Raw genomic sequence first — 23,148 nt, 5'->3', positions numbered from 1 at the left:
AGTTTAAGCACAAAGAAGCAATAAGCCAGGGAACTAAGTACCACTCAGCATTACAATATCAAATCACAATTCGAAGATCCTCTTGGAAGATATTTACAGCGTCTTAGAAAGGCAGGTAGGGAGCTACCCACACAGCCCACTAATACACTGTCACTATTAAGTTGAGTACACCAGTCCTTAAGGTCCAATCTGCGAAGAATCAGCAAGTCAGACCAGCGGACTGCACCCGATCCTGTTCTCTTGGGTAGCCAGGTGAGTACTTTATTCCGTAGTGCTTGTTTAGACTCTTTAACTTCCATTTTCGGGATATTAGTTATAACAAAGTTCCTTTCGTCCATAATAAAATCAAAGGTGTTCTGATCATTTATTCTAGGCCATTGTGACTTTCAGGATTGCAAGTTCCACAAAGAAATCGTTTTATGTTCATCGACCCCCACTACAGGTCATTTAACTGCTAGTTGACCAGACCCCGGTACCAAGGAGGGTAAGGATGTATCCTGTGTCTCACCTTTAGAAAGCTTGGCTTCCTCATTAGCAACTAAAATTGCCCACTTGGCCATTATGGGCTCCACACAAGAGAATACTGTTTGTGAGGCATGGTCTGTTGACTCCCTTTGCAAGGTAACTTGACAGGCAAAATCTAATTTAATTGGTTGTAACAATGCGGATGGACTAGGGAGCACGGCTGTATGAGGTACCATGCATACTCTATACTGATGTAAATCCACCACCCAAGCGCTCAGAGCATCCACCAGAACACCCAGATCAAAGAGACTAGTGCATAGTAAAAGCTCTTTGGAAATGCGAGCCATAATCAGGGGCCCTTGTTCTACTTGAAATGAAGCAGATGCTGCTGAAAGACAGGTTGACTCACCGAGCCCACAGCATCTACCACACCAGTTCTTCATGTGCTGCCGTGAAGATCCGCAGGATTCAAATTCCCAGCTATTGGGACAGTCACGCCACCCTTCTCACTAATGCCTATTTCACCCACTGACAACCGACAGGTGCAGTCGACCCACGCAGAACTATTAACTGTTCTCGCCATCCATGACTGCCCAGTAACACGGGCACGTCCGACCCTCAAGTGACGCTGCATCTACTGCACGTCGCCCGACCAACGTAACTGAGCCAGCTGCAGTTTCAGTATCTTTCCACAACTCTCTTCGTGTCACCTATGTATCACCATACTTTTTGTTCTGTTGGATTTTAAACGTCCGAGCTCCGACTTCTAAGGTCTATGATTATTCACATTATCGCACCGATATCTATGCTTTACCACCATTGTTTTTAAATTGAATCACGCTGCATTTTAATGCGCCCCTCTAAGGGTTAATATACTGCAAAGCACTTCGTAGGAGTGTATGTTTAAACTACATTACTGCAGACTACTCAGGCATGTATACCTTTGTGTTTTGTTCTCTAAAGTTGTATTATGCTGCACCATGCAAATGTATACTATATGTTACCACTATTTCAATGAGACCGTATAGCTGTAACAATCATACTCGCCTAACCTCTGCTACTCCCTGCCTACTCGCTCTTACCACCAGACATACATGCATTTCCACTAGCACCTTCCTCCCACTGCTCCTCGCATCATGAAATGAAACGCTACTCCCAGCGAACACACAATACACTTGGCTACATTCCCATTGATTCTGGTGTGCCTCACATCTGCACACATTATTCTCCATCTTTCCTACAACAATCACACTACCCCACGACTTCTCCTCTACACTCTACAATGGAATCACAGTTCACCTCTGCACCCAACTCCCCACCAGACTCCTTAGACTCAGAACACGCACCCAGCCGATACTCACTCTCACCCGCCCTGTACACATCACCTGCAGGAACTCCAGACTTGGTTCCTGTTCCACTGCCAGACACCTCTCACACTCCTCCAGCACATCCACACAAAAAGTCAAATCTACACAGCATTGGCCATCCCCCTCTCGCACTAAGCTCCCTCACCTGCCCAAAGCTTGCAACATCATGTTAGAGTCACCAAAAAAAAAAAACACAATCTCCCTTCCTTAAATGTGCACTACTCAATGTTCGTTCACTTACTGCCAACGCACTAGAAATCAATGATCTTCTACTCAGTTAAGACATAGACATCCTATGCACCACTGAAACTTGGTTACATGAGGCATCAGGCCCTGCCATCACCCTAGCCCTGCTAACTGGATACACCATCCTCAGACAGTATAGGATTTCCAAAATAGGAGGGGTAGTACTAATCTATAAAGACACAATTTCCATAAGGTCGACACCGCACTCTGTGGAAAACGGCGTTGATATCCTATTGGTGAAACTAGCCCTCTCACCCACCAATACCATCAACATTCATCTCCTTTACCGTCCACCAGGATCTCCGGCGGACTTCCAGGGACACATTACCCATCTACTAAGTAGCAACCTTAAAAAAACCACTAAAACACTAATCTAAGACGACTTCAAGCTAGGTCTCAATGACCCCAATGACAATGTGGCTAGCTCACTCCTCAATGACCTCTCAGACTTAGGCTTCACCCAAAAAAGTCTGAGCCCTACCCACACCAAAGGTCGCACCCTTGATTGGATTGCCGACCATAACTGTAATTCCTCGTTCACATCCAACAGTGCCTATCCCTGAACAGATCACCACTGCATCCAATTCTCCATCCCCACTACTGCCAGCTCCAAAGTCACCATGCCCGCCCCCACCACACTAGGTAGAAGCTCTAAAAAGCTTACAGCAGATAACATCCGACCACACCTTAACACCCCTTGCATAGCTCCTCCCTTCTCACAAGATCCAAACATCCTAGCAGACATCTTTAAGGACACCCTCTCAAAGGAAGTTAACATTGTAGCACCTCTAGAAAGAATAAAAGAGAAACAATTATTTCATGCCAACTCGTGGTTCACTGAGGATCTGCAAACTATGTGCTCCAATAAGCGACTTGCCCTTAAATTGTGGCAATCTAACCCCTGTGACTCCACTAGAAACAATTTTAAATTACTGGCGCGAACGTATAAAGAAGCCATCTTCACTGCAAAATCCAACTCCTTTAATCAACGAATTTCCAATGCAAACTCGCAAACTAAAGAACTATTCACCATATTTAAGGAACTTACTACGCAGCCCACCAGCACAGATGAAATCATTAAGGACGAAGCCTGGTGCGCTAGCATCCAAGCTGCTATGCTAAATAAAATAGACCCCTCCAGAAGAAAATCCAGACCCACTATAAAGCATTACTAAACCAAAACCTGCCTACGCAGGCCATGCCACCTGACGGCACTTCCCACCTCCCTAAATTCTCATTTAAGGACATCACAGAACTCAAAGTTATAGACCTCCTCAAACACCTTAAACCTTCACTATGAAAAGGTGACATCTGCCCTCCTAAGATTGTAAAAGACTGCGCCAAGGACCTTGCCCCCCTTCTCACTGCCTTCATCAACTCATCATTCAATACTGGCATTGTCCCCGCCAGCCTTAAAGAAGCTAGGGTTCGCCCTCTTCTAAAAAAACCTTCACTAGATCCCTCTCAGCCGAACAACTACAGGCCCATAACTACCGTACCGTTCCTTCTTAAACTTCTGGATAAAGCAGCTCACACGAAAATCCAATTGCACCTGGAGACTAACTCTGTCCTAGGAAAAAGACAGACAGGGTTTCGCAAAGGGCACGGCACCGAAACTGCTCTACTGTATTTCAAAAACCAAATCACCTAAATCCTAGACAAAGGTAAACCTGCCCTCCTCCTCCTAGACCTCTCGGCCGCCTTCGATTTGGTTGACCACAACACTCTCACCACTCACCTCACTCAAGCAGCCCGGTTCTCCAAACAAGCAAACCTCATGGATTACCTCCTTCCTAGAAGGAAGAGTAATGAAAGTCTTTTCTGATATAGCACATGCAGCACCCAATTCAATTCATTGTGGAGTCCCCCAGGGCTCATGTACTGCAACAATGCTTTACAATCTTTTCACCAAGCCCCTTTTTGATAAGCTTGATGCACTTGGGATTGCATATACCAACTACGTTGACGATACCCATGTGGTTCTACCGCTAACTGGCTCATACGACATCGATGCGGCCGCATTAAACCAAATCTACGCCACCATCCAGGCTTGGATGGCGGAAAATGGTCTCTGCCTCAATGGGGATAAGACCGAGATTCTCATCCTGGGCAAAAAGAGGACGCTAACAAAACTAGACTGCACCTATTCTAGTTTTGACATAGATAACACTATCATCCCCGTCCTCAAGTCGGTCAAGACCCTTGGGGTTCACATCAACACCACGCTATCCATGAATAAGCAAGTAAACTCCATAGCCTCAGCCTCAGCCTTAAGCACCAAACTCATCAATGCCATCAAACCTTTCCTGACCGAGCCTAACTGCCTCTCTATTGCCAGAGCCACTGTAGGTGCTAAGTTAGACTACTGCAACTCACTCCTAGCAGGTAATTCCTGTAAAAATCTAAATAGACTCCAGATCACACAAAACAATGAACTCAGGGCATCACTAGGTATCCCGAGAAGGGACCACATCTCTCAAGCTAGACAAGCAGCTCACTGTCTCCCAGTCAAAGACCGCATTACATTTAAAATTCTCACTACAACCCATAAATGCGTTAACTACACAGCACCTGCCTATCTCTCAGAAGCCCTCTGTACAGCCACCTCAGCAAGACCCGTCAGAACATGCTATACCAACCAACTCACCATTCCTCGCATCAATAAGGCTAAGGCAGGAGGGCTGGGCTTCCCATACATAGCCCCTAAGCTCTGGAACGCCCTCCCTACCTCTCTCCGAGCAGAAACCTCTTTACTTGCCTTTCGAAAGAATCTGAAAACCTCTCTTTTCAACTAATACTCCCACCCCTCTTCTCACCTACAACTGGCCATTTATCCTAACTACTTATACTGATAAATGTGTGTTCTAGCAATAATGGTCAAATTGTAAATCTGCTGCTACTATAACTAAGCAAAGCTCTACGCATGTAACAAGCTTTAAACTGTATACCAATGATATGTAACTAAGCAAAGCTCTTCTCATGTAACAAGTGCCATGTTGCCTAAGGGCTGTTGTGCGCTCTACAAATGTGAATACATAAATAAATAAATAAATAAATAATCTAGCCCAAACCACGTGTAAGGGGCTGGGGGCACTACACACATTTGCATAGCAACAGTATCCCCAGACAGAATACTGCAGCCGTAACGGCAATGTTGGCACTAAAAAATGAAGAATGACTGCAATCACAGCCACCCAGTATAACAAACTCACGGCAACAGGTTGCGCATGAGCTTACAGCCGCTTGCTAGCACCCACACTTACCAGCCGTTAAGCCGTTTAAGGGATATGAGGCTCCCAATCCTCCCGGCGGAACGCCTTAGCATCACATGCCAACCTCCATCCGCAGGCAGCGAGGCAGCTGGTGATCCCCAATGATCTCCGAAGTGAGGCATAACCCCTGACTCAGAACGCTGCGGCTGGCCCCGCTTGAACCACGGGGGCCGCTGGAGCCGCAGGACAACGCCAGACAACGTTCAGCCCGCACACCAAACGCGAAGCTAGAGCTAGAGGAAAGGACCTATTCTGGCATCAAGCCGCACGGCCACAGAGGGTTGGCACTGCCTCCGACGCAGACAAGTCTCGCAGTCCTGTTCTGGATGAGTTGCAGAAGTAGGCAGATTTAGAAAGAGGCTGTTGCAGTAGTCAAGCCTAGAGAGAACCAGAGCTCGAGAGGCAGTAAGCTTCTGGGGGAAGGAGAGGAAAGGAGGAATACCTCTGAGGATGGTGCAGTTAGTAGCTTGACTTCTTAGAATCGTTGGAGATATGAGGAGAAAAGTAGAATGTGGAGTCGAAGATGAACCCGAGGTTCTTAGCCTCACAGGTGGGAGCAGGAAGAGGTCCAAGGGAGGCTGGCCAGAGAGTGACAGGAAAGGAGGGTGCAGGTGTGCTGATAAGGTGAATCTCAGTCTTGCTGGCATTAAGGAAGAGATCATTGGCGGCACACCACTCCTGGATAGCGGACAGACAGTCAGAGATGAGAGAAGGAGAGGAGGTGGAGGAGGGAAGCCTGAAGACGAGCTGTCATCTGCATAGCACTGAAAGTTACAGCAGAGCGCAGCAATGGGGTGGGCAAGGGGTGCCAGGTATTGTTTGAAAAGCCAGGTAGAGATGTTAGATAGAGGAAAGGAAGGACCCAAGTTGGACCTGGGAGAGTCGATCAGAGAAGAAAGAGGTCAGCCAGGCCAGGCCTGATCGGTGATACCCAGGTTGTCATGGAGACAGCTGAGCAGGATGGCATGGTTGACCGTATCGAAGGCAGAGGAGAGATCGAGTAGGATGAGGACAGAAGGGTTGTTAGAGTCAAGGTTGGAGAGCAGGTCTTCATGGATGTTCAGGAGAGCAGCTTCTGTGCTTCTTGCAGCTCTAAAGCCTGACTGATGGTCATGGAGACAACCAACAGAATCAGTGTGAAGATTAAGCTGGGAGATGGCCAGTTCTTCCAGGAATTTTCCAGGTAAGGAGTGATGGAGATTGTGCGCTAGTTAGCCGGGCATGAGGGGTCGGCAGTGGGTTTCTTGAGAAGAGGATGCACAAGAGTGCTTCAGAGGGGCGGGTAAGGCTTCAGATGCAAAGGGTAGGTTAAAGAAGTCGGCAAGAGCAGGAGCAAGTGTGTCAATATGGTCCATGATGGTTTTAGATGAACAGGGAAGAACCTGTTTTAACAAGACTTTCATAGATGGGACTTGTCTTGAAACCTCGTCGGGGGAGAGAAGAGGAAAGGAAGATAAGTGGGACGGGGCAGCTGTAGGAGGGCCAGAAGTAGAGGAGAGAGAAGGGGGAAGATGAGGAGAGGACGGGAGGGTGGACAGGATGTCCTGCATTTTTCAGATGAAATGAGAGGCAAGGGCCATGCAAAGAGCCTGGGAGGAGATAGGAGAGGTAGAGACTGCAGCAGGGTTGGCCAGCTCCTTGCAGATTTTAAAGAGTTTTGCTGTGTTGTTAGAGGCCAGAGTCTTGGATGTGGGCTCTCTACTTCGTTCGGACAAGGAGCCGGTAAAGCCTTTAGAGCAGGCGGCAGGCTAGTCTGTCAGAGAATACAAGAAGCCCACCATTTCCTCTCAGCCACCTACCCTCGCGTTTAAGGGTTGCTAGGTCGGAGTCGTACCAAGAGTTTCACTTGGCTTTTGGCTTCAAGCAGATCCTCATGACAGGAGCAAGAACATCCAGAGCATCAGAGATAGAAGAGTAGAGCATGGAAAGGGCTGTGTAGAGATGAGAGTCAGCCGGAGGAGGAAGAGGGGGGCGAGAGAAAGTGGCGGCGAAAGCCTTAACTGACACATGTTTCATGGGTCAGATGACCGAGAAGGTAGGTGGCAGTGTTGGAGTTGGATTGGCCTGAGAGGTAGAGAGGGAGAGATGGAAGGAAAGGAGGGAGTGATCACTCTGGGGGAGGAAGTGGTCAGAGGGATGGCGAGGGAGAGGTTGGAGGAGATCAGAGCATCTAGCGTGTGCCTGCGGAGTGAGTAGGGCCAGAGGGGAGAATATATAGAGATAGAGAGAATTGCAGAGGTCACGAAAGAGTACAGAGGAGGAACAGGGAGCATCCACAAGGAGAAGGAGTTGAGTGGTAGAAGCCAGGAGGAAGAAGGAGAGGGACGCCCACTCAGAGAGGAAGGAGGTGATCTGATAAGGTGGCCGATAGATGTTAGCCACGGTAAGAGAGTTGCCAGGAGAGAGAGAGCCTGCAGATAAGGCATTTGAAAGAGGAGTAGGTCTGCATAGGAATAACAGAGCCATGAATCCACTCAGGGAAGATTAGGGCTACACCCTCTGCGGACCGGGTGGATCTGGGTGTGGAGAGCATCTTGTAGCCGTCAGGCAGGAGAGTATCAAAACTTATGACAGAGCTGGCAGTGAACCATGTCTCGGTGAGACCGAGGACATTGAGGTCAAGTTCTTCAAGGAGGTGACAGATGTCAGAGGAGTGTTGCAGATGGCTGAGCGGGAGTTGAGAGTGGCAATATGGAGAAGGTTGCCATCCTCGAAGGACTTCCGGGGAGGGGTAAAGAGCAGAGGTATGCACTGTGGAGGTGTGGAAGGAGGTGCAGATAGATCCCGAGGGGGGGCTGGAGAGGAAAGAGAGGGCAATATAGCCAAGGAGGAGGCAGAGGGGGGAGGCAAGGACGCTGAAGAAAGTTGAGAAGGGAGAGCAGGAGAAGAAAGGAAATTGATGAGGCACAGGAAGTGTCTATCAAAGAGAAGAAGGTTGGCCTGAGGGCCTTGGACGAAGACAGTGCCATTCATGTAGACATTAATGATGACCTTAGAGGAGTCGAAGGAGGCCAGGTGGAACTCCCAGCGGTTGCCACCATTAATGGGAGAAGAGGAGAAAGGAGAGAGAACAGAGACCATATGAAGCGTCCATAGATCTGGCGAGGGAACGACAAAGAGGTTGTCGGTGAGGGCCTGTCTGGAGGAAATACTAGTATCAGTATAGTGTCAGTGAAAGGAAGACCAGGGTTAGAGACCGAGATATCTTTTTGAACTTCTTCGTGCCAGACTTAATGAGGAGGGAAGGATAGTCAATGGAGAAATAGTTGGAGAAGATAGGGGAAGCAGAGAGTGCCATGGGTGGTGTAGAGATTGAGGGGGGGCAGTCACTAGGCTAACAAGTACAAGATAAAAAGCATGCAATAAAACCACGCGGGCACAAACACCACTAAATTCAAAATTAGTTCAGGGTAATTCTAGCCAGAGTAAAGGCCGTGGATGGCCCAGGCCCTTTGCCTCCCTGCATCATTAATATTGCATCAGCATGCAGTGATACTGTGAATGACTTTGCCTGCCAGTGCTTAGTCTATTAAACCACACCTTGCTGCCTTCAGCCATGCCCATCTCTCTGCACTCTAGTGCCTGGCTACCATTGTCAAGGCTTCCGTTTTCCAGGAGGTCTGCCCAACGGGACCATCCCACCATGGTAGGGGCAAACCTGCAGGAAGACTGAGCACATGCTTGGTGGGAGGAGGACTCTGGGAAGCCTAGATATGGATTGCTCCTTAGTTCTCGCCTAAGCCTCGCAGGTGTTGTATTGTGCAGTTGCCTTCCACATGCCCTCCTCCTCTGCATGCGTATGCGTGAGGAACGAGACATACTCCTCTGCAGTCCAGATGATCCACGTCCACTTGCCTTTCCGACATTCATATTTTGGGTAGTGTTTGAAGGGGATCTACGGGATTACTGTGCATCGGGAAACTTCAAAATCCAAAATAATAATCTCGCTGCGCAGTGATCACACAGATCACTTTCCACCATCCAGCTTCCCCCGTCACTTACCTTTTTCGGGGGCACACACAGAAGTGTGCCGTCGACTCTCCTGTACCCCTGCAGCGTCAGTTCCCTCCCACTAACGTGGGTCGGAGCTGGTGCTGCAGGGTGCTATCATTTGTGATGTCATCTTTGATGTCATGGGTGGTAGTCCTTGGAGTGCAGAGTGGTAGGGCGAGTTATTTTTAGTGAGCTTACCATAACTGGCGACTAGTGCAAAGTACCTGTAATGTCCCTTTGGAGAAGTTTTTCCACTGATTTGGACAGGTTTTTCATAGGGAAACTGAACCCTAACCTTCCTTTAGCACAGTTTTTTACTGAATTTGGTAGGCATTTGGTAGTGCAACTTAACCATAACGTAGGTTTTTACCAGAATGCCATTAGTTTGTGTAGATGTAGCATACAGCATACAAAATTGATTTCCCTATACGGATGAGCACAGTAACCACAAACTGTACATCTGTTCGCATATAGCCGCTAGCATTCAAACTGCTGGAAACAGCAGGAGTTCTCTTACGTACTGCTACCATTCACCAAAGTGAAGACACATGTATAAATAGCACCATTGCAAGGAAAGTAAAGTAAGGTAACTGTGCAAACTCTGTATTGCAAAACAAACAGACCAAAGGCATAGATTATGAACCATAATGGAATGCACCAGTACATGAAGTGACGTGTGCATCCAACAATATTACCACACTGCCGCTGTAGATGGAAACAAAGAAGGAAATAGCAGAGTGAGGAATGTAAAGTATTGAGAGCAGAACGTAACTGCAACTTGGTAACTACACTAAAGTCTCTCCTATAATTGCAGAACTTCTACAGTGCAAAACAATAGCAAACCATGTTTTTTGTTTTTTTAACGCAGCAATGCCAAGCACCCTAGATTAGCTGGCAGAGAACGTCCGTCTTCAGTAAATGAGGCATGATAGTAACTGCATTGCCAAGCACCGCAGTCTAAAAAGTAATGTAGTTAATATGTATTGCTGAATGTACACTTCACACATATGTTTGTGTGTAACAGGACATACTTTACATTGAAGGAATGCAGCAGAAGCAGCACCTGTACCGCAACAGCAAGTAGCCACACAAAGTGATTCAGACGCTTCAAAAGCAACGTACACAACCTGGACATGAAAATAGAGCAGTTGCTAAACACTTTGTATTACCCCACCCTGTCCTAATAATGGCAATGTTTCTTACAAAGGAAACGTGTATATCTAAACTGTTTGTCAGTGTGTGCGTAGCTGTTGCTTTGGTGCTGTAATGGCATTGTAAAGCTGTAGCGTACAGTACTGCCCGAGATGCGTGCAGCTAAGCAAAATGGAGGTTTCCTAGTGAGAGTGCACCTACCCCACATATGTCCAATCACAATGGAAGTGTCGGTAGCACTACAGTACTGGCCGCATCTTCGAAATCACTTTCATTTAGTTGTGGCATCGGATATCTGTCGGTTGTACAGCTATACGTATGAGTATGACATCCTCTGTCTCCTGCTAATGCCGCTGCTGTCACCAACCCTACCGATTCATGCGACAGGGTACACTATTTGAAACAGTCCAGCTGCCTACGCACTTTGTTGTGCAAAGCTACCGATTTGTGGCTGCGTCACACCTGGCTAACTGAGGCCCATTGGGGGCAAAAAGCAGCATGCTCTACTGTACAGTGGGCGTGTTAAATAGCCCATTGCTTTGATTGATGAGCTACTTGCCCTTCCATGACCTGTGAAACTGACACACTGTCTCTGCACACAGCACAGCGAGGTTAAGTATGAAGTTGTTGACTGTGGTTTGTACAGTTGGAGAAAATAATCCCCTTGCACTTATGACAGTCCGTAGTGAGTCTGGAAAATATGAACACTGTTGCGGCTTGTTAACTCGCAGACAGTTAAATGAGAGCACAACAAAGTAAACAACAAAATATGCACATCTGAAAGAACATCAGTGCAGATTGCAAAGATACTGTGGCCGCGTGCAGGTGCCTAAGCAACTATCTTGTTGCTCCTCCTAAGGAAACTGCGTGGCTCCTTTTGGAAAGAATTCCTATATGGCAAAATGTTCTCATCGCCATGAATGCTACAGATATTCCTAATGTCGTGCCATCAAGTAACAGTACTTTGCCTTCGATGCACACATTGCTATATTTGAAGACGTACACATAGCGCTTTTGTGGCGTAATGCATGGCATACAATATGCTGCAGATCAATATCTGCCAGAATCCGTTACCTGTGGTGAGACATTCAGGCATAAGGCAGTCCACAAGCTGTTGAGGAGAACTCCATCAGAGGTTGGATATATACACGCGCTTTGGTATTTCACTGTTCGTAGCAAACTGTAGAGGGCCCCTTTGTTCACACGCAACAAGAAAGGAACAACGGTGTTGGAAGCGACTTCAAGTCGAGCGCTTTCATTCGCAATGCATGTCCAAATCCCTAACCACCCTTTGTAGTCGATATTACAAGTATCTGCTACGAAGAATATATACAATGCTATAATATTTCATTGGTGACTATTGGGCAAACGTTACGACTCTAACACATTCTTGCGCACACCACACCCAGAAGCCTTATTGCACATTCTCTTAGCCTCTAAACACCCATTTCCATGCGTTGCATTCTGCAAAATTGGCCGGCTGTGACACGTGGAATCCTGGCAGTAACTCAGTGTCTGCATACCTTTAGTGCTGTGTGTGAGCATGGCGGAATACATTTCAACCAGGACAGCTGTTAGACAGAATCACATGCAGTACCCTTGGGGAACACTACATGCAATTAGGACTACAAGTGTAAGCACAATTTCAGCTTTGGTACAAACCTGTACTACACAGTAAAGTGGTAGCAATGGCAGAGCAGCCAGACCTATCGCAAGAGTTTAAGTGAGCAGTAGAACAAGTTACACAAAGGACCAACCAGTAGAGTGATTCAAACAAACACTTACTCAAGGTTTCTTGGTAAAATAATATACATCTATTTAAACAGTTCGTTGGAAAACATTTCACTAGTGAGAGCAGCTCAACATCACACACTAATAAACCACAAATACACAACCGCTAAGTAAATGAACATTTTTAGCTCCACTGAAGTGGGAGCAAAATGGCACTTCAGATACTTAATAAAGGAGTAAAAAGGTTATAAGAATCAACAGCACAAATGCATTCATAGGCAGGGCAAAGGGTTTAAGTATACTACAACCAGCAATTAATCTCATAGGCCTGGGCCAAAGTCCATGGTTCAGAGTCTTTGTATTGGATAGCACAGTTTTGGTAGTAACGGTTAAGTCTTTGCCACAGAGTTTAGAAGAATTTGGCTAGGCGGAATGTTTGACGAATGTTTAGGGAATATTAAGCCTTCGAAGTTGAACAAAGTTCCACAAACTTTAGCAATGGCCAAAAATATTTCCGGACCGTGTTTGCACAGTACCTTGTTAGTGAAGAAGAGCTGTAGCTGAGGCAGTTGTTCCTGGCAGTTCGAACAGACCTCGCTGTTCCTGGGCTTCAGCCGTGGAAACAAGGAGGACGTTGGCAGGTTCCTGTACTGCCCAGAGATGAGGCCAAAAGCTTAGCAAGACGTTGGTTTAAGGTGTGAGTGCCTTAAAGACCACAAGCTGGTTTCCTTCCCTCTGGCTATCTGGTTTTCAACAGCACTCTGATGAAAATCTGACCAGACAAGGATGGTGTCCAGGTGGCTTACGAGTTGGTTGTTCCCACCAAACTCAAGGGAAGAAGTTAACCTTGAAGGACTTCTCTGTCAATTGGAGTTTCAGGCAATTCGGTCCTGCAGCAGGGCTTCACCGGTCGTCCAGGAGTTGCAGCAGTCCTCTTCCTTCAGCTCATCTTCGGTTCTTTCGTTCCAGTGGTCGACTCTGCTTTCCAAGTCCCAGAGACCTGCTTTTAAACAGTCCCCCATTCATTCCAGCCGGGCTGTCACTCACACAGCAGGATGGCTGTCCTTGCTGGACAGTCAGCCAGCCAATCACGCCAGAGTGCATTCAGGTCTCCTAGGAGACTAAGCACAGGGAGTTTCTGGCACCTCCCTCACATCCTGTCCACCCCAGACATTCAGGCGCCAGAGGAGGGCTTCAGCACTGAAGCCCGCCAAAGGCTAACGGAAAGGGACCAACCCTGGTTTGGCGTGCAGAGACAAACACAAGAAGGACTTTTCCCAAAAGAAATGGCGAAAAAAGATGACCGGAGTCTGTTTTTACAGCTAGGTCTGGGACGCCATATTGAAAAACATGGGTGACCCGAATTTTAGCTACCGTTGATAGCGGTCTGGAAAAATCACGGCAGTTGATCTAAACCACTGCCACCAGCCATTTAAAGTAGGAAAAGGTAACATTTTACTGTTACATGAGAGTTTTGACTCAGGGGAAGCTAGGCAATCCCTCCAGCATTCTATAGGAAGATAGTGTGTGCTGGGTCAGTACATTTCAAAAGACTAGTAAAGCCAATTTAACTTTACATGCTCTGGGAGACAGTAGTCAGTCCCAGAGAAGGTATTTAAACCTTGGGAAGTCTGAAAGACATCCCTGTGCCACTGCACTGAAGGTGCTGTATGACACACAGAAAAAGATGATGGCTATGGAGCCGTTTTAAAACTCCATAACCAAAGAACACAAAAGTAAACCACACACAAAATACATCGAAGAGTGGAAAAAAAGCCTCACACTATTTCCAGGTAAAAAAATCAAATCCAAGAAATCCAGCAAAGTTGCTGGGCGTCTCAAAAGGTAAGGGAAATTAGCACATTTTGAGAATTCTCCCTAACAACAGCGGATTTCATAAGTAGTGGTAGCTCTGAAAACAGCCTTTTGTGTTGGGGTTTCTTTGGATGCTTTTAAGGAAACACTCTTTTTGTGGTTTTTGAAAGGACTTATTTTTCTGTACTCTGCCCATTCTTACAGTAAGCTGTTGAACGCATTCCTGTAGATGGTACCACAAAATACCATTGCCAATGTTGGACAACGAAATGCCATTGCCATGGGATAGGTCAGGATTGTGAGAATCAATGATGTCATTGTTGCAGAAGAACATTGCAGAATCGCACACAAAAGTAGACATGCTTGCATTGATGACACACCGTCCGCCCTCTGGCTGTGAACAAACTGCATTAGAACAGTTCCATAGTCTTCTTCGTAGTATAGATGAGAAAAGAATGTTCGCAGTGGGAAAGAAACGCTTCACTGCTTTCAGCAATCTCTTGAGTTGATGGAACACATATGAACAAGGGGCGTGACCCAAATGCTACCCACCGTACTGTACGACGACAACATCAAAAGGAGCGAAAATGACCACTTCTTTGCAAAGGTCAAGGACAATGCCGAAACTCCTCACATCGGTAGCGCACCACAGCCTTGCTCCTGGGCATAGCTGTGCAAATCTACCACAAAGGCATCACCCAGTAACAACACTCTGCACCTCTCCATGTCTGCCAGTCTGACTACACGAAGTAATGTAAAAATAAATGTTACCGCCCCTTCCTGTGAAGCAGAACCTCAGCAACTAATTGGATAATCCCCACAGTCACATTCCCATTGACCAGCATGCTCATAAGGCCACGATGTGGCACGTGCGCTTTCCCAAGTACAGCAAGGACCGTACCCCAATAAAGCAGGAATAATACTACTTCCCTTTTCGCAGCACTCCCTCATTGCATACTGCAAAACATTCACACACGCAAGCATCAAGAACATCCAAGACCTCTGCATCCAACACTATCATTTCTGTACAGCTCTGCATATTTAGCGTTATACACTCCGAGTGCACATCGTGTGTCCTTCCAAAGCACCTCAAGTAAAAAAGTTCTGCACAAGGAATGCACAATTTCATCATGCACAATCATCCTGAGCGGCACCCATCAGCAATTTGGCCATGCACCCAAAAGTCTAGGCCTTGGCCACACCCAGCAAACCATAATGCAGCCATGCATGGCAACATGTGGGCAGATACCACAATCCACTAACGTAACATAGCCAGCACCACTTCTACCCCAAACCCCACACCATGACCCAACGATACCTGGTAACATGTAACAGTTAGGAGAATCTACAAACTTACCACAGCCCCCGGGAAACCCTTACCCACTTCCGTTGCACACAGACTAGAAGGATGATGAACTAATATGGAGAGATGAACATTCAAGACTTTCTGGATACAACTGGAGAGAGGTGGTCAGGGGGAGCAGAACTGAGCCCGTCTGGATGGCTGATCCACATGCAGGCTGCAGACAGAAGCCATTGATAGAGGGATAACCAGCCTAGGTTGGGAATTGGTTTCCAGGCAGCCAGCTGAAAAGAAAGCTTGCTGATGCAGTAATTCCAGACTGACTAGGCCCTTGTTGATTTTCCCAAAATAAAAAGATGCATTTCAAAAGTAAGAAATAACCCCAAAAATCCCTATATTGTCTATAGTAAAGCCCTGGGAATAAAAAGGACAGGGAATTAAAGGGAAATCGTGATTTGACAAAGATGCAGGTGAAGCGTAAAACATAAATGCCCTGTGTCTCACATTAATATTGATTATAAAGTAAAATGTAATTCCCCTAACACCCAATGCATTTTGTTTCGTATTGAGAGGCACGGTTCAAAACTGACAGTATTTTTTGTACTGGAATGTAGACTGTGTTTGTAAAATAAAGCATAATTAAAGAGAATCCTTTGCTCCTGTCGGTGTGGAATTGCAAATTCCATAGTGTAAGTCATGACACACTAATGTATAATGTGATATCATGCAATAGCAGCCAGTGTGAGTCTTAAATTAGATAATTGTGCAATGACAATTATCACAGAGAATTAATTTTGTTCATAGATAATCATGCAAAGGGTTAAACTGCTGCAGTCCCTTGTGTTGAACTACACAAGCAGATCTATGTGAAATGTGACAGGCCAAGATTGTTGTAAAATTGTAAATATACTGGAGACTATTACATCTCTAAACAATTTCTTTTAGCGATGTAGGCAAATGAATAGGAGTAGATTGAAAGCTGTGCACAGACACGTGTATTTAAAGCTGCACACATGTGTATTTAAAGTGGCACACATACATTTAGATTACAGCTGCACATAAACATGTAGATTAAACTGCAGACACACATTCATTTAACGTTATCTATACATGTTCAGAGAAAGCTGTGCAAATGTTCAGACAAGAGCGTACTATTCTGAGAACATTAGTCTCTGAATCAAAACCTGTAGGAGTCATATGCAAGCATGCCATTGTCTGCACTTCAATAACCTGCACATAGCCAATACACCTGCAAGCCCTCTTGTATATAGGGGAGCTAAGCTGAATGAATGTATGTATTTTATGGTATTTGTTCAAGTAACTTTTCTCCAATACCATACTAAAACCTAAATGTGTTTGCGTGTTAGTCATAATTTGACTTTTCACAATACAAACACAGACATTCTGAACAATTCATATATAACTAAAAAAAACAATTCATACAATTGAACAGAAAATTTCACAATAAACGTCCATCCTTCAGTTCACAGAAGACATGGCACATATTTCTAAACTCCCCTTAGTTCTTTATGAGAGGTTCAATTATCTTCAGGAATCTCAGGACCTCCAGAAACAGGAATGTCTCATGTCCCTCTGAAAGTCAGTTCCAAAATTCCTCCGAGTTTAACCAGTCGATGTTATGGACAAAACGAGAAAATTTGACTACTCTTTCTTGGTCTGTGCCAATGCATGACATTAGAAGATGTTTCACATTTTGTTTGACATTCTCGTCACACAAATTACATCTACTGTCAGTCAGTGGTCCCTTGTTCCTGACTCTCAATAGCTCACAGGTGATATATAGATTCATTCAAAATCTCAGAAAATTCGCCCTCCAGATTGGATTCGGAATCTTTCTAAGATGGCGAGGTAGAAATCCCAATGGTTTATCAGTGACTTTAAAATTCTCAAAACATTTCATTTTCACAAATGTTTTCCTTGTTTCAATCCAGTCGTTTAGGCCTATTGCTTTTTTTATTTTCATTGGATTATCCACAAGGTCTTTTTCTGATATCTGGCATTTCCGCAGTAAGGCTGAAGCTTCTTCCTTCAAACCACGCAAAAACACATTGTTTTTTTTGTCATCAGAACACCAATGTCAGCGTAAAGAGTGTTATCTTGAGGATTAATGATTGATCTATTTAACGAGATCGTTCTCCAGCCAGCATGGGGTTCCCGAGATTGGAGACCCAGCTCATAACGTAACCTAGCCATTGATAAAGAAGGTCTTAGATTGAGTACTTTATCCTTCTCCATCCTGCATGGGATTCCATAGATTGGAAACCCAGCTCATAGCATAACCTAGACACTGATAAAGAAGGCGTTAGATTGAGTGTTTTATCCTTCTCCAGCCAGCAGGGGATTCCAGAGATTGGAGACCCAGCTCATAACGTAACCTAGCCATTGATAAAGAAGGTGTTAGATTGAGTACTTTATCCTTCTCCAGCCAGCTTGGGGTTCCAGAGATTGGAGACCCAGCTTCCAGCCAGCATGGGATTCCAGAGACTGGAGACACAGCTCATAACGTAACCTAGCCATTCATAAAGAAGGTCTTAGATTGAGTACTTTATCCTTCTCCAGCCAGCTTGGGGTTCCAGAGACTGCAGACCCAGATCATAACGTAACCTAGCCATTGATAAAGAAAGTGTTAGATTCAGTACTTTATCCTTCTCCAGCCAGCATGGGATTCCAGAGATTGGAGACCCAGCTTCCAGCCAGCATGGGATTCAGAGACTGGAGATCCAGCTCATAATGTAACCTAGCCATTCATAAAGGTCTTAGATTGAGTACTTTATCCTTCTCCAGCCAGCTTGGGGTTCCAGAGACTGGAGACCCAGCTCATAACGTAACCTAGCCATTGATAAAGAAGGTGTTAGATTGAGCACTTTATCCTTCTCCAGCCAGCAGGGGGTTCCAGAGACTGGAGACCCAACTCATAACGTAACCTAGACATTGATAAAGAAGGGCTTAGATTGAGTACTTAATCCTTCTCCAACCAGCATGGGATTCCAGATTGTCATATTCAATGTTACAATGATATCTAATCTGTGGTCACGCTGTCTTTCGGTCCACTTCAAGCTTAATGTCTTATGGCTCTGGCTAGTAGGGGACCTTTATCGGGACAAACAATTGAATATGTGACATAACAATGACCTCCCACATGTGTTTTGTAAAGAATCACAGATTCCTGTAGGAATAATATGTTATGTGCTAATCATTCTAAATGTCACTTAAATACATTTTACTAACCTTTGCCAAATATCTTAAGGTCAGGCAATTATTTCTTGTATTTCCACTAGTGACATGATTCTATAGTGTTGTCTTCATGTCTGAAAATTGCATGTGTCTGCAATATATATAAACATCTTTCTATATGCCTCTAATTGATCTGTGAATTTAATACACACCTCCTCCTGATGCAAGGGAAATCCTGCAGCAGCTGAGCACCTTAAACTGTATTTCTCCTCTAAACCAATCACTGTCCTCTGGGTCATACTGACCCCAAACAAAGACAGTCCTCTCCCTAAACTCAACCCCTGGTGGCCATCTTCAGATTTGGTAAGCACGTTAATTGGCATTATGAACCAAGACGAGCCACAGAGGGAAGGGTGGGAGGGTTTGCATGTGAATCCATGCCAGAACCATGCTGGAGAACAATAGTTACAGGTAAGTAACTTAATCCTTCTCCAGCATGGGGTCAGGCATGGATTCAAATGCTCAAGAATAACGATTACACAGCAGTACATATAAACAACCAAGGGTGGTGGCAAGGCTCAACAGAAGCAATAAACACACAGCTCTGGAACAGACTCACCTCAAGCAAACAGATTGCGTTGCATGGCTTGGCCGACTCGGACCTCCTCCCTGGAATCCGTCAACGCAGTAGAACCTTGTGAAGGTGTGTGTGGACCTCCACGTCGCAGCCCAGCAGATGTCAAGCAGAGGCACACCAGAAAGACACTAAACTAAGGTCTACTACTTGAGCAACCTCGAAGGACACTGGATCCGGAGTAAATTAGAAGAAAATGAGAACAAACAAAACCGTTAACTTGGAATGGTATACTTTTACCTTACCCTAAAAACCACAAGACACTCGTCCACTCAGCATCATAGACTATAACAATTAGGAGAAAAAAATGTCAAATATAAATGCTGCTCAGACAAAAACAATGTGTTAAAAGACAAATGTTGGAAAAGAACATAAAATTGTTGAATGACTAAACATACTTGTGCCTTGAGGAAGCCCGAGCAAGGGCGAAACACATGCATGTGCCTCCTAACGGAGCTTGTTGGTACTACTGCACTGATACTGATGTTTGGAACACTTATATTAATACCTATTGAGGATTTGAAGAAACATAGGCACCACTGGTTTATCATTGATGTATGGACCATATATATGTATTTCCACTATTGACATGATTCACCAGTATTATGCTCATGTCTGAAATTCCACGTTTCTGCAGTACATAAGGATGTTTTCTGTTGCCCAAAATGTCTACATACATCTTTCTATATGCCTCAAATTGATCTGTGAATTAAATACATACCTCCTCTTTATATGAGGGAAATCGTGCAGCAGCTAAGATCCTTTAACTGTATTTCTCCTCTAAACCAATCACTGTCCTCTGGGTCATACTGCTCCCATCCAATAACAGCCTTCTCCTGGTGGAGATCTTCAGATTTGGTAAGCACGTAAAGTGGCAATATGAACCTAGAAGAGCCAGAGTGGGGAAGGTGGGAGGGTTTGCATGTGAACCCATGCCAGAACCACGCTGGAGAACAATAGTTACAGGTAGGTAACTTAAACCTTCTCCAGCATGGGGTCAGGCATGGATTCAAATGCTCATGAATAACGATTACACAGCAGTACATATAAACAACCTAGGGTGGTGGTAAGGCTCAACAGAAGCAATAAACACACAGCTCTGGAACAGACTCACCTCAAGCAAACAGATTGCGTTGCATGGCTTGGCCAACTCGGACGTCTTCCCTGGAATCCCTGTCAATGCAGTAGATCCTTGTGAAGGTGTGCGTGGACCTCCGTGTCGGAGCCCAGCAGATGTCGAGTAGAGGCACATCAGAAAGAAACGCTGTTGTCACAGTAATGGCTATGGTTGAGTGAGCTCTCGGCTGGCCAGGCAGCGGTCTGCCAGCTAGTCGATGCCAGTGCATGATGCAGCCAGAGAGCCACCTGGAGATGGAAGGACATTCCTTAATTTACAGGTCCATAGTTGACAAAAAACTGAGAAGTCTTCTGAAAACTCTTTGTACATGCCACATAAAACTTCAAGGCATGAGCATCGTCCAGTGAATGCTAGTTGCTTTCCGCTGGTGACGACGGGTTTGGGAAGAAGACAGGTAACACCAAAGGTTTGTTGAGGTGGAATTCCGGTGGCATCTTTGGCATAAAGGTTGGGTGTGTACGCAGTACCACCTTTGAAGCGTGGAAAGACAAGAAAGGAAGCTTGCAAGGCAGTGCCTGACTCTCCCCGAACTGCCTGGCCAAGGTGATAGCCACGAGGAAAGCCATTTTCCATGAGAGAAACTCGAGCGGGGTTGTTGTCGGCGTAACCGGCATCCTCCTCTGTATCTTGAAGAGCAGCATATGCAGAGTCGAGATAATGTCCACTGAGAGGTCTCTAGGGGGCAGCTGATGCGCAGGGCATATTGGAAGCAGGGGCGCGGGGCAGAGCCAAGGACCTCGTTGTCCCAAGGCCCTCGGTCGTCTTCCTCAATGGTATTTTCGTCGTCGCCGATCTAGTCGGCACACTCGTCGTAGGGCGCAACTCCGACATTTCATTTGTTGCCATAGCCTTCCTGGAAAGTCTGTAGGTAGATGAGTTCCTCCTCTGAGGAGATATCCGTGCCCTGGAGGACTTTCGTGCCCCCCCCCTTTCTTCGCGTCCAATGGGTACTGTCTTGGGGAGAGGATCGGCATCCACTTGTCCAGGGTCTTCTGGGTGGGTTGGAACGTAGCATCCCTCCTGGGAGAGAGGGACACTCTTGCCTTAGGAAGGGTGCCCAGCGGGTCGGCTCCCACGGCCTTCGAAAGGAATGCTACCACCACCTCGATGGAACGAGGCACCTTCGTCTGATGCACCTGGGCCATCACGGTCTGGACAGGTCCCTTGTCCTTCGTGGTCATCCCGGACACCTTGTCCTTCTTGACCTTCTCCTTAGGGGATGGGTCGGGACTCGGTCCCCTTTGGCCTTCTCCGTCAGGGTAGGCTGGAAGCTGTACCCTGTTTGTTCTTCTCTTTGGTCTCCTCCAGGGCCACCTTGAGCTTGCCTGGGTGGTCCGACTTCCTCTTGGATGAAGATCCAGAGCGATGACTGGCAACCGAAGCAGTTGGACATGTCGAACGCGCCCAGGCCTCCGAGGAGCCCGCTGCAACGGTGCTCCTGAAGGTAGTGGACTCACGGTGCTTGCCATTTTGCTGGACTCCCGTGGGAGGGGCACCCTCAAAGGACTTAGAAGCCTGCACAGCTTTCCCAGATCCGGAAGAGGCATGCCCCTGGGTGCCACCCGGGGTAGAGACCTTGGCCTGCAGCCACTCCTCCATCCGTTTACGCCGATCCTGCAATGTGTGTTTCGAGAGCTCACTGCAAAACGCACAATCTTCCTCCTGGGTGCAGGCAGTAGAGGCACTGGGAATATTTATCGTCCATATAAACATTCTGCAAACCCTAGTCGGTACAAAGCTTAAAGAGAGAGGGGGAATCCTTCTTCTCGTCTGCCATGATCCACGCAGTTAGGCCTTGAAGAATTTTCTGGAAGCCTCCACAAAGAAACTAGATGAAATCCGCTTTGAGAGGTGCTGAAGAATCCAAAAAACGGGTCTCCGTTAATCGGAAGGTTGATCGATGGAGCAAAAGGGCTCGAATGACCAAAAAAGAGAGTAACACTCTTCCAAAAAGCGAAAAACACAGTAAAAGTCAGAGAACTAAGCATGAGGACTCCCAACACTTGAACGAGCGGTAAAAATCTGAAGATGGCTGCCAGAGGAGGGGCTTAGGTAGAGGACAGTCATTGGTTAGGGGAATTTTGACCCAAAGCTCAGTTAATAGTTAGGAGAAATACAGTTCAGAAATTAAACTGAAACTGTTTTTTTTTCTGTTACCGAGGATTCCCAGCCTGACGACCGGGAATATTCATGAGCATGTGAATCCATGCCAGACACCATGCGGGAGAAATTTGAATTAGCAAAGGCTGCTAGTCAATTTTTGAAAACTAATGTATGCCCTCTGTTAAACCTGAAGGTGTCTCACCCGCTAGTCCCCGGGGATCTGTCATCTAGGTGGCCAAGACACGGCCATCGCTATGGATCCAGTTCCTGGGGGTGGACCGGTGTGGGAGGATCACCTGGATGAGGGGGCCTCGGGGAGTGGAAGTGGGACATCAACAGGTGAGACGCGGTACCACCTTCTCTATAACACATTTTCCCCATCCTACACCATAGGATATTCAGATATTCTACCCCCTACCCCTTTTCCAACACAAACACTTTCCTACACCGTGACAGACAATGGCCTAACAACCAAGCCATTTACCTGACATGTCCCAACACAAGGGGAGACTGGAGAGCCCTGGTGGTCTTGGGCTTCCTCGAACACCCCAAAGTAACCATTGTATCAGTCTACTGCCCAAACACAGGCCAAATGCAATTTCCGAGGGAAGTCATGGGCAAGATATTGAGTAGAACAGAGGGTCGTTTTATCCTGGGGGGAGACTTCCAACATGTGGGCAGGCAGGGAAATGGACCACAGTGGAGGGCAAGTCACCTCTGGGGGCAGGTCTGGA

The 23,148-nt window shown here is 46.3% G+C and overlaps 2 protein-coding genes across 3 annotated transcripts in view; one reads left to right on the top strand and one right to left on the bottom strand.

Annotated features, from left to right (window-relative positions):
- LOC138498471 (zinc finger protein 84-like) overlaps nucleotides 1-23,148 on the bottom strand; it is a 762,144-nt gene that overhangs the window by 8,746 nt on the left and 730,250 nt on the right. Inside the window, exon 2 of one of the 2 annotated variants that reach the window (XM_069622219.1) lies at nucleotides 19,159-19,343. The exons of the other annotated variant lie outside the window; for it this stretch is intronic. The gene's annotated coding sequence lies outside the window, so the exon portion shown is untranslated. The remainder of the gene's footprint in view (nucleotides 1-19,158; nucleotides 19,344-23,148) is intronic. 2 annotated transcript variants of the gene reach the window in all.
- LOC138498496 (zinc finger protein 850-like) overlaps nucleotides 1-23,148 on the top strand; it is a 384,664-nt gene that overhangs the window by 257,814 nt on the left and 103,702 nt on the right. The window lies entirely within an intron of this gene.

The sequence above is a fragment of the Ambystoma mexicanum genome, chromosome 5q (genome assembly GCF_040938575.1).
Source record: "Ambystoma mexicanum isolate Mex_15411 chromosome 5q, UKY_AmexF1_1, whole genome shotgun sequence".
Classification (NCBI taxonomy): Eukaryota; Metazoa; Chordata; class Amphibia; order Caudata; family Ambystomatidae; genus Ambystoma; species Ambystoma mexicanum.
The sequence above is the reverse complement of the archived record's forward strand: the minus strand, read 5'-3'. Positions and strand labels throughout refer to the sequence as shown.